At 38.6% G+C, this 12,420-nt stretch overlaps 1 long non-coding RNA gene across 1 annotated transcript; it reads right to left on the reverse strand.

The window, feature by feature from the left end:
- Window positions 1-853: 853 nt before the first annotated feature.
- Window positions 854-8,523, reverse strand: LOC127503634 (uncharacterized). The gene is made up of 3 exons (XR_007927141.1): window positions 8,281-8,523; window positions 3,264-3,442; window positions 854-2,120 (listed from the first exon to the last, which is right to left on the reverse strand). It is a non-coding gene; the product is annotated as an uncharacterized LOC127503634 (long non-coding RNA).
- Window positions 8,524-12,420: the final 3,897 nt, after the last annotated feature.

The raw sequence follows: 12,420 nt of genomic DNA on the forward strand, positions 1-12,420 counted from the left end.
TCTGGCTTAATTTAAACCCTGTCTGGGAAACCGCCCCTATGTAATCAAGTCATATTCTATAGTTTAATTTAAAGGGGTCATGAACTGGATTGTTTTGGGGTGCACTTATAATGTTAGTATGCTTTTTACATCAAAAATAGTCATAATTTAGAAATAAAAGGCATTTTAGCCTCTAATTTGAACGCTCTGTTTTAAGGGGCGTGTCTGCTGTGAGACTTCAGTGTAAACGCCCACTGCTGTGATTGGCTGACATCTTTGCATATGAAATAAAAGTATTACTCTCTCGAAAACTTTTAGCACATTTTACAGCTCTTGAGGTTAACTAATCGTGAAAAGTGTTGCATTACATTTAGATCTATGGCATTATATTCAGATCGTGGCATGAAAGGTTGCAGTGATGAACACTGTAGTCGATCACAGACATGTTGTTGAGCTCATGAAAGTAGTGATCTCGTCATTACAACTCAATTTCTGCACACTAACGAATGCTTTCATCATAACTAACAGTGCAAACACAATGTAACTAAGAAATTCGTTGAATAAAATGGGAGTCCAGAACTATAATGGATACTGTAATGTTTTAAACAGCAGATATTCAGTGTTCAGTAAGTGTTGATCTGTTGTTGTTCTGATCAGCTTCAGTTCTCATTAAAGTCTCTAATGAGCTGCTGATGTCAATCAGTGTTCATAAATCAGAGATGATTAAATGAGCAGCTGATGGACTTTATCAGATCTGAGTTATAAAATTAACCTCAGGAAACAATATGGATCTGAAATCATATATTCTCTCAGTAGATATTATTTTAAATAAGTAATTACTTCATGACCGAAAGTATGTTCTATATGCTATGAATGTGTGAATATGAATTTATTTTCATCTTGGATTGAAATTTTCCAACATTTTCAGCTTTTAAATGAGGAAAATGTATTATAAAGAGACTCATTGTAATGCATTTATGACTGATATGAGTTTATGAATATATTCTTCCATTAGGAGATGATGGAGATGAGCTTGATATGAAACATCATCATCATGATCTGCTGACAGATGAATCAGAAACACAGTCTCTGGTAAGAACAGAAATGATTCTGTCAGAAAGAGAAACAGAGATCTTCTGTGTGAAATGACAGAAACTGGAGAATTATAACATTAATGATTTCATTACGGTATAGAGATGATAATGTGTTGATTCAGAATGTTACACGTTGTGGAGGAATTCAGGTGAGGAAAAGAAAGTCATGCATCAGGACTGACCTGATGCAGACTAAGGCTATGTTCACACGTTCGACTTTCAACTTTCAGCATGTTTTCTATAACAACATCTGATGTTTACATTATGTGGTGTGAGAAAGTCACATAAACCACACAAAATCCAATCAGAGCGGTCAGACTGAAAGAGATTTCCAGAAATGAGTTTTGAAGAGGATTTCAAATCACATATGAATGTAGCTCAGAACAGATTTTTGACCGTTCACACTTGCTAAATCCAATCAGATTTCAATCACGTGGACAAAAACCAGATTTGGACCGACAGTCTGAACGTAGCCTAATATACACACAGCTGAAGCAGATTGATATCATCTTATCTGGAGCGAGGTTTATGTAAGGCCTGGAGATCTACCTTCCTGCAGAGATCAGATCCAACCCTGATCAAACTCACCTGTCTGTAATTATCAAGTGCTTCTGAAGATCTTGATTAGCTGATTCAGGTGTGTTTGATCAGGGTTGGAGCTGAACTTTGCAGGAAGTTAGATCTCCAGGAACAGGGTTGGGCACCCCTGATGTAAGGTAAAGTGAAAATAAGCAGGCAGTTTCAAATCTGCCCCAATGGCTCAATTAGAGCGCTGCAGTTTCAATTTTCACCACAGATTCACACTGGAATATTGTGTGGCTCTGTAGAGCTGGACTCAAACTCAGATCAGTTCATTAGTCTGTTTTTTTGTGATCAGATGAAGCTGAAACAATCCAAGAGCTGAACAGATTGATGATGATGATGATGTTCAGGTCTTCATCAGTGATGTTGTGTGTTCTTGAGAACATGGAGGGTTTTGATGAGAGAATCTCTCCTCAGTTTTGACATCAGAATCAATCTTTACAGGATCATCTGGATCATCTGAGACTAAAAATAACAAATATAATATATCAGATTATTTTTGGATTTGTTTTTTGTTCTCAATCTATAACACATTCTGTCAATTAAACACAATCACACATCTGTGAACTTTCATCTGTGACTCTGAATCTCTCTGAATGTGACACTTTATGACATTATGAGTGTGAAACAGTAACAGGAGAGCAGGTTTGGTTGTAACACTTTTTGTTTCAGCATCTGTAATTTTTGATCTAGAGTGCCCAAAACATTTAGACAAAAATTACCTACATTTGTTCATTACACAAAGCAACAATTCAAACCCCTGTTAGAATACCACAGCCCTTATGAGTTAACTGCCAGAGTATGTTGTAACCGACAAAAGCAAAAACAGGAACGGAATCCAAAAGAACAATACAAAAAATGTCTCTTTCTATGATTGACAGCTCAAATCCACTGTTTGAGTGTGTGTGTGTGTGTGTGTGTGTGTGTGCATGTAAATTATTCCACTAGAACAAACTTCCTTAGCAATATTTTTGCTTAATGATCACTCGACTCCAGTGTAGTTGTGAAAAAGAACATGCAGATCTAACAACAACACCATCCTGTAAATTTGTATGTCTATGTGTGAATATTCTCAGAGTACCAATGTTTTTAACCCATAGAGTTCAGGCTTTTTGAGCCCAGAAACGGCATAGTGCACAATTTACACATTGGCTTTGAGCTGAAAAATGGCCCCATACAGACATGTTTGTCAAACCTCATCAGTTCCTCTTTTGAACACTGTGGAAACTTTTTAAAGACAGTGGAAAAGAACAACAGTTAGAGCTGTGCCTGCCGTTCTTTTTCTTATTCTGTTAGGTTATTAAAAAGAAACTGTCACATTTTTCCTGAGAAACTACAATTTCATCTAATCTAAGTTACATGATTTTCTCTGCAAATGTTTACTGAACAAAATATAGTTATAGTAAAAAATAAATTACATTCTTAGCCTAAAAATCAGTTATTTTTTTCTTTATAAAATCTGCATGTGCCTATTTACAGCCTTGACAACTATTAAAATGGGATCTGGGAGGAAGTGGGTAAATAATGTTACAACTCTCCCCATGTTTTCAACCACCCAGTCTTCCCTGTATATCAAGACTATAGGAGTCATAATAATCAAACACTCACAGTTTGGCATTATTCCCTCCATACTGACGCATTTAACAGCTCTCACTTCTCTTCTCTCTTGGGATTCACTGGTTTGTGTCTCCATTTTTCTCTCTGTCTTCTTGTTTTCTGCTGCTCTGTGATTTCTGAGGCTCCAGCAGTTTTCTGGATGTGATTTTCTTTCTCCACTCCCTCTGAATCTGTTCAATCACACACACAGTTACTCTGATCAGTCAAACATCACTGTCTGATCATAGAGCTCTTAAAGAGACAGTTCACCCAAAACTCTTCATTCTGTCATCATTCACTCAGATAATAACTCTGAAGTGATTAAATTCACACAACAGTTTTGTTTTTTCCACATGTAAAAAAGCCCATGTTCAGTTTGTGTTCTTTTACAAACCCGATTCCAAAAAAGTTGGGACACTGTACAAATTGTGAATAAAAAAGGAATGCAATAATTTACAAATCTCATAAACTTATATTTTATTCACAATAGAATATAGATAACATATCAAATGTTGAAAGTCAGACATTTTGAAATGTGATGCCAAATATTGGCTCATTTTGGATTTCATGAGAGCTACACATTCCAAAAAAGTTGGGACAGGTAGCAATAAGAGGCCGGAAAAGTTAAATGTACATATAAGGAACAGCTGGAGGACCAATTTGCAACTTATTAGGTCAATTGGCAACATGATTGGGTATAAAAAGAGCCTCTCAGAGTGGCAGTGTCTCTCAGAAGTCAAGATGGGCAGAGGATCACCAATTCCCCCAATGCTGCGGCGAAAAATAGTGGAGCAATATCAGAAAGGAGTTTCTCAGAGAAAAATTGCAAAGAGTTTGAAGTTATCATCATCTACAGTGCATAATATCATCCAAAGATTCAGAGAATCTGGAACAATCTCTGTGTGTAAGGGTCAAGGCCGGAAAACCATACTGGATGCCCGTGATCTTCGGGCCCTTAGACGGCACTGCATCACATACAGGAATGCTACTGTAATGGAAATCACAACATGGGCTCAGGAATACTTCCAGAAAACATTGTCGGTGAACACAATCCACCGTGCCATTCGCCTTTGCCGGCTAAAACTCTATAGGTCAAAAAAGAAGCCATATCTAAACATGATCCAGGAGCGCAGGCGTTTTCTCTGGGCCAAGGCTCATTTAAAATGGACTGTGGCAAAGTGAAAAACTGTTCTGTGGTCAGACGAATCAAAATTTGAAGTTCTTTTTAGAAAACTGGGACGCCATGTCATCCGGATTAAAGAGGACAAGGACAACCCAAGTTGTTATCAGCGCTCAGTTCAGAAGCCTGCATCTCTGATGGTATGGGGTTGCATGAGTGCGTGTGGCATGGGCAGCTTACACATCTGGAAAGGCACCATCAATGCTGAAAGGTATATCCAAGTTCTAGAACAACATATGCTCCCATCCAGACGTCGTCTCTTTCAGGGAAGACCTTGCATTTTCCAACATGACAATGCCAGACCACATACTGCATCAATTACAACATCATGGCTGCGTAGAAGAAGGATCCGGGTACTGAAATGGCCAGCCTGCAGTCCAGATCTTTCACCCATAGAAAACATTTGGCGCATCATAAAGAGGAAGATCCGACAAAGAATACCTAAGACAGTTGAGCAACTAGAAGCCTGTATTAGACAAGAATGGGACAACATTCCTATTCCTAAACTTGAGCAACTCCGTCTCCTTGATGAAGACAAGCCTTTCCTCAGATTTCTGTGGCGTAATGGCAATACTGCTGAGCCTCCAACAGTATATCAGTGGGAAGTATTGCCCTTTGGAACCACCTGTAGCCCCTGTTGCGCTACATTTGCCCTTCAGTCCCATGTTGGGAACTACCTTGAGCCCACAGATGAGGTGCGTCAATCTGTTGAACACAGTTTCTATGTAGACAACTGTCTAAAAAGTATCCCAGATGATGCACAAGCTGAGAAACTAGTAAACAGACTACAGCAGCATCTAATGGAAGGTGGCTTCAAGTTGCGACAATGGACTAGTAATGTTCCTACGGTCATTCGCCACTTTCCTTCTGAGCTGAAGTCACAGAGCAGTGACATCTGGCTTAGTCAAGGAACAGCTAACCCTCAGGAACGTACCCTCGGACTGATCTGGAATTGCAAATCTGTTACTTTGGCATACAAACCATATCAGAAGGAGGAAGGTGAAACCACCACGTGCAAGATCTACCGCACACTTGCAAAGCAATATGATCCCCTTGGGTATTTGATTCCTTTCACTACAAGGGCTAAGATCATTGTGCAGTTGCTCTGGGATAAGAAACATGGCTGGAATGACCCTTGCCTCCCTGCTGATTTACTTGCCGCTTGGCAGCAGTGGGAGAGTGAGCTCCCTCAGTTGTCCCAGATCTTTCAGCTAAGATGCTACAGCTCCAGCATCCAGCATGCAATCAAGAGTCGCTATCGAGAGCTTCTAGAAGCCACAGTGCGGTTCCTGCATGGGGCGGCTAGCAGTAGAGAACCGCCAGACGCAGATGACTACCATGATGCAGAATTGACTCTTCTGAGGCATTGTCAAATGCAAGACTTCCCTGAAGAGTTTGCCTTACTCAAGGAAGGAAAGAGTCTCCCAACAAGCAGTTGACTGACAGGACTTGCACCTAAGCATGACAAAGATTCCAACCTGATCAGAGTGGGTGGCAGACTTAGAAGATGTGACAGCCTGGCCAAAGATGTTTTACATCCTGTGATCTTTGACTCATCCAGTTGTGAAACTCATTATTAAGCACTATGACACCCACTTATGTCATCCAGGACCTGGAAGGGTGTATGCTGAGCTACGGCGAAAGTTCTGTATTTTACGGGGGAGAGAAGCAGTGAAGAAACATCAGCGCTACTGTCCTGAGTGCCAAAAGTGGAGGGGCAGACCAGAAATTCCAAGGATGTCAGACATTCCACCTTCCAGCCTTAGGTTATTCAAACCTCCCTTTTTCTCCAGTGGTGTCTATTGTTTTGGTCCCTTTACAATAAAAGTGGGCCGCCGCACAGAGAAAAGGTGGGGTGTTCTCTATAAGTGCCTCACTACTCGAGCGGTCCACCTTGATCTTCTGGACTATATGGATGCTGATTCATTCTTGTTGTCCCTCAGACGCTTTATCTCACATAAAGGAAAGCCCTACGAGCTTCTGTCTGATCAGAGAACCAATTTCAGAGGAGGGAGTAGAGAAATGGAAGAGGCTTTCAATCAGATGCAACCCACCCTCAGAGATCAGCTGGCCAAAGAACAGATCAGGTTCCACTTTAATCCTCCCAGTGCACCTCACTTCAGGGGGGTCATGGGAAAGAGAGGTGAGGTCTGTGAAAACAGCTCTATGGACTACACTGGGTCCCCAGATTGTCACTGAAGAGGTATTGAGGACGGTCTTAATAGAGGTTGAAGGCATCTTAAATTCAAGACCTTTGGGTTATGTCTCTGGTGATGTGGCCGATCCAGATCCTGTAACTCCAAATTCATTGCTTAGGGGGCGGCCTGATTCCTCACTACCTCAGGTAGTTTATCCTGAGTCTGATCTGCTCAGTCGGAAAAGGTGGAGACACAGTCAGATTCTCAGTGATCATTTCTGGAAGCATTTTATACATGACTTTCTGCCTACATTACAGGCTTGTCAGAAATGGAACAGAGAGAGAGAGAACATTACAGTTGGAACTGTAGTCCTTATAGTTGATGAGCAATTACCGAGAGCATTCTAGCGAGTGGGTACTGTTTCATCCATCCTTCCTAGCTCTGATGGTAGAGTCAGAACAGATGTCGTTAAAGTAAAGGATCATATTTACACTCGACCAGTTGCTAGACTGATTAGATTACCCGCTTTACCGCAGGACACAGATGACACAGAAGTAGATTTACTAAAGGCAAATTTGTCCACCAAATTTGGGGGCGACTGTAAAAAAAAAAAAAAAAAAAAGTCCATGTTCAGTTTGTGTTCTTTTATTTTAAGGGCTGTACAGCTATTATGTTGGTCATTGAATTAAATTGGAGAGTGCGTGGCTTTTTCAGCGATCGCACGAGAGTGAAAGCATAGGTCCTGCAGTCTTCCCTGTAAAGCAGCAAAAAAATATTGTGGAGAATATTGTGATTTCAACTGGCAGCAGATGGTGCTTAATTGTCTCAGACTTCTCGATGAAGTTTCCTTTGTGACGATTCTGGAATGTGCGTCATTGAAGACCGTGGGTTTCATTTTGAGTGTTCATTATATTATTATTATTATTCCATTTATTTACTGTTTAACTTGATATACCGCTGCTAGATTATATGTTATGTAATATTGGTGTGTGTTTACCTGATTACGTGAGGTATAGTGTTTTTATGATGGCGAGAATAAGCGTCCATTATACAGCTACAATGATGTAAGCTTCACGTCGCTATCCTTACATCTGAGCGTCTTAAAGAACTGTGGAGACCAACACAGACTACTGCACTCACTGTTTTCACTACATATTTGTGAGACCAGCCTCCATTTGTATCCTTGAAATCCAAATCTGTTAAAATAATTCAGTTTGTTTGTTTATTATTTTGCGTAGGCCTACGCTCTTTATATGTATGATTTATTTGCTATTTTGTAATCTACTTTGAAGGTGAATATGTACACCGTATATTTGATTATTGCTATTCAACATCTTAAAGAGTAAATCAGTACAATTTAGTACAACTGCCTCCTCTTCATTTCTCTCGTGGCCATTGGACATCAGATGTGGTAATCGACTCTCTGAGACGGTTGGCACCGTAGTAGTAATTGGTGCAATACAGTTCCTTTCAAACACCACATACAGTATGAAATAAGTCCAGTAACTACCAAATCCCTACAGCCTGCTAGATCATCATCATCATCATCATTATTATTATTATTATTATTAGTAGTAGTAGTAGTAGCTCTGTCCTGTTGCTGAATGTCAGAAATTTGCATTTTAACATTTCAGTTTCATACTGTTATACACACCTCATTAATGAAAGAATAAAAACTTTTTGCGAAAAACAGATGAAGTGTTTTAGTTACCTTGTGATGATCTGAAGGGAGTAAACATCCACACAGATCTGAGATCTGTGCTGCTGTTGTGCTGAATGAGCTTCAGAATGAGTATGTGAGAGTTTTAACCTCATGAGAGCACACCCACTTACAACAGAACTGGCCAGATATAAAGAAGCATGGTTTTGTTCTTTGGCTAGTTATGTTCTCTGCACATTGCTATCTATAAATCAACAGCTCTGCACAGCAACTTCCTCATGACAGAAGGAAGTTTATAGATACTCATCTGAACATCAGGTTGAAAAAAAAAAAAAAAAAAGGTCAGCCTCTAGAAATAAAAGTGTTTGACTAATTTTGTTTCAGTGACATACTGTATCAAATCCAGTGACTGATGCTGAAACTGTAAATGTTGTACGGTGTTTGTGTTCTTGCTGTTTAAACATTTTATGTATTAACTAATAATAAACAGATTGAGGTTTGGTTTAGATGGGTTAAGTAATATAACCATCAGTTGTATGATGAGTTTCATGAGTTTACTCTCCATGTGTGAAACATGATGATCTTCATTTAGCTTCCTCTGTTTATTTCTCATATTTATATTCACCATATTGAAACTGAAACTGCAGGTCTTTGAGTTTGCAGTGAAAATTGATGAAGTGCCATATTTTTTCCCAATTCAATTCAACAATCAGGAAGTAATCTGTTATTATAGTCATTGTGATGATGTTCAGATGGCAGAAATATACAGTACAGCTATAAAATAATACAGATTATGAGGTTAGTCGACATCATGTAAGTTAAGCAGACATCATAAATGATGATTACAGCTTGTGCTCGTAAAGATTACAATATAAGGATAATATTTTGACTATATTTGAATATTTGGTTTATGTGTTGATCTAAAACTTGGCATAATCTGAAATCTTCACAGACTGGATCTGTTAAGATCTGAGAGAAAAACAAGAACACAAAAGCAGGAGAATTAGAAGAAGATGATCATGTGTGTTTGACACTAATTCATCAGATATCATTCTACTACACGTTTATGAGAAGAATTATGGGAATGTTTGGCTAAAGAAATATGACTTTAATCTATATTCAAACAGAGAGAGTGTCTGAATGACAAACATTATAAGAACAGAAAGAGTTTAGGAGACAAATGTAAGAAACTCTAATGTGTTTAATGTCTTGAAGTGATTATGAGTTATGATTATTATAGATAGCAGTCTTTAATGTCTTTAACACTGTTAATTGGATAAGTTAGAAATTTGTAAAAAACAAAACAAAAAAATACTGTCAGATTACTGTGGGATATTGATCACAAGAGACGATAAAGTGTTTCAACAGGAGTTGTTCTGCTTTTTGAGGAATTGTTGTCTGTTTAGATATAACACAGTGGTGTAGTCTATGCAGGTATACGCCAGTGGCATGCGGTCCATATAAACTGCAAATGCTCTGCATACCCAAGCCATTCGTGGACTCTGCAATTAATATTAATATTATAAATTACTATTAAATCCCTTGTTTGAGATGTACCATAAAGCCTACATCATTGGCAATGTGTATGTAACCATCTGTAATTTATTTATTTGCCAAACGACGGTAATTTTCTTTAAATCTGCCAGTTACGGAGACTTCCGGGTAAGCTGATCTACAGCAGCTTTTGCGCCTTCGCGCTTTTGTTATGGAGCGTCATCACTGTAGCGCGTTCTCATTGGTTTGCTGGTCTATGGCGGATTTCATGGCAGGATAAGCTGTGAGCAGATCGCTCACCTAAGAGGAAAAATGAGCTGCTGCCAGATCTTGATCACTGAAAATCATATTGTATTTGATAAAAAACTAACTAGACTTAACCAAATGGGGAAAAAAATCATAACTAAAACTATTTTCATAGTATTTCATTTTCACCATAGGGATTTTATAGAAGTATAGAAGTATTTCTTTGCTATAACTAGGCCTATCACAGGATGTTAATCGATAGTCTGTGCATTTGTTAAAGTCATCAGTTTGCATAATTTGAACTTATTTTTTAAGGAATTCTGATATTTTTATTTATTATGGCCTACTTATACAGTAGTCAACATTTGAAGTGGATCAAAAAAGTTCATCAAAGTTGTCCTAAGAACTAAGCTGTCCTAAGAAGAAAGTTTTAGGACAACTTTGATGAGCTTTTTTGATCCACTTCAAATGTTGACTACTAGATCATGTTGACTACTATTATAATTACATTTTATTTTTTATTTATAATAGGCTGCTAATACTAATAATGTTATACTTATTTTTAATTATTAATTTAAAAAGTACTTCTGGCATACGTTTAAATTGACGCCATGGTGTTTTTTATTTGTCGTGACTAATTTAGATCTGTGTCCTAAACTGATCCATTTAAAGGTGAAGTATGTTGTTTCTGTGAAACTAGCGGCACCTTGCGGGTTACAAAAATACAGCATATTTTGCAAACACACCTTTCGCATGTTGCGCCTCCATCGACTCAAACATCACAAAAGCTCTTAGGGTTGCTTGTGAAGGCACGTCTCAGGTAAATGTAGGCTACTCTCAATAAAAGGTCCAACATATTAGAAATACTTTTCGCTGTGTTGCTATTTGTCATGAGCAAGCAAATGACTAAACTAACAATGTCTAGAGAGAACGTGAGCGTCTCGCTTATTAGCTATAAACCCATTCAACGTAACTGCATCGGCTACATTTTTTACATGACGCACCACCCAGCATACCCGGTTAAAAAAGTCACCGCTCGCCACTGGTATACGCCGTATACCCACTAGGAAAGTTCAAGGATGTTAGAATACCCACTTAAAAAAGCGTGAGGATACATAACATTCCAATAAATTGCAATAAGCTTTGTGCTTTGTTGCTTTTTCCATTAAACATTTCAAATGACCTCCATCTTATTATGAGATACTGTTTTGGCAGTCTTTAATGTGTAGTGACAGATCGCTGTAGTTCAAGAGAAGCAGCAGCCTAAAGTGCGCGTGAACTGATCCTCTTCTCCGCTTTAATACCAGTTACAGCGCAAAATAAATATGAATGAACATCTAAAGATATGTTGAAAGATACAGAACAACTTACCAAAATCCGTATCATGTCTTGAGTAATTGCTTAATTAGTGTTTCAACCATGGAAAGACGTTAATAAAACAGCTTGTAAACAATGTCATGTATACGGTGTACATTTTAGGACTTACTCACACCTCAGTCATACAACAAAAAGGCGCCATGCCTCAGACTAAAAGGCTTCTGTCATCGGACAAAACGGCATCGCGCCTCAGACTGAAAGGCTTCAGGTCTCAGGAAAAACGACGTCAGGTGTCAGGTCTCGTACAAATAGGCTTCTTAGTCCGTTTCGTCTGATGCCTTTTGGTCTGAGGCTATTTCGTTCGATGCCTATTTGCACGAGGCTTGACACCTGTTTTTCCTGAGACCTGAAGCATTTCAGTCTGAGGCGCGAGGTGTGAGGAAGTCCTAAAATGTACACCGTACATGTAACATCACATTTACCTCAGAACAAACATACTCTGTGACCATAAACTTGTTAGTCAGCTAGTAGGCCTATTATAAGTTTATTATAAAAATTTCCTTAAGTGTAATTTAAGTTTGTATATGTAACTGGTGTGAAGAATTTATTTAATCTGACTTGTTTTGTTTATTTTCTTCTGTATTTGTATTTTATTATTTTATTGTATTTTTGTATTTTTCTTCTCTTAGATTGGTTTATAAATGCTTTATATTCTAAATGTTTTATATTTACATTTTAATTTGTTTAGTGAACTTCACGAAATTTTGTTATGTGAGTATAACGCTATAGTAGCGGAACCTTTCTTTGGGAATTTGTTGGGGGAGGGAACGTTATCAGTGGAACACACCTGCGGGTTTCCTCTTGCACAACATGCGATTGCCTCAGTCCTCTTGTGTATGAGGCCGATGACGCGTGTGCTTTTCGCTTCCCGCAAAATATTGTGTGTGTACCAGAGTGGGAGAAGCTGTCGCCCCGTTGCTCCACTGATTATTTTCCCTAATTACAGTGCTGAATCTCATCAAATGGTCGTGTGGTCTTTGTGTGTGTGTGTGAGAGTGACCGGTCCAGACACGCTACATATACATATCAGTTAATTTTAGCCTTCAATATTAATGTAGTACCAACTGATTCCCA

This window comes from Ctenopharyngodon idella, chromosome 21 (assembly GCF_019924925.1).
Source record: "Ctenopharyngodon idella isolate HZGC_01 chromosome 21, HZGC01, whole genome shotgun sequence".
NCBI classification, from domain to species: Eukaryota; Metazoa; Chordata; class Actinopteri; order Cypriniformes; family Xenocyprididae; genus Ctenopharyngodon; species Ctenopharyngodon idella.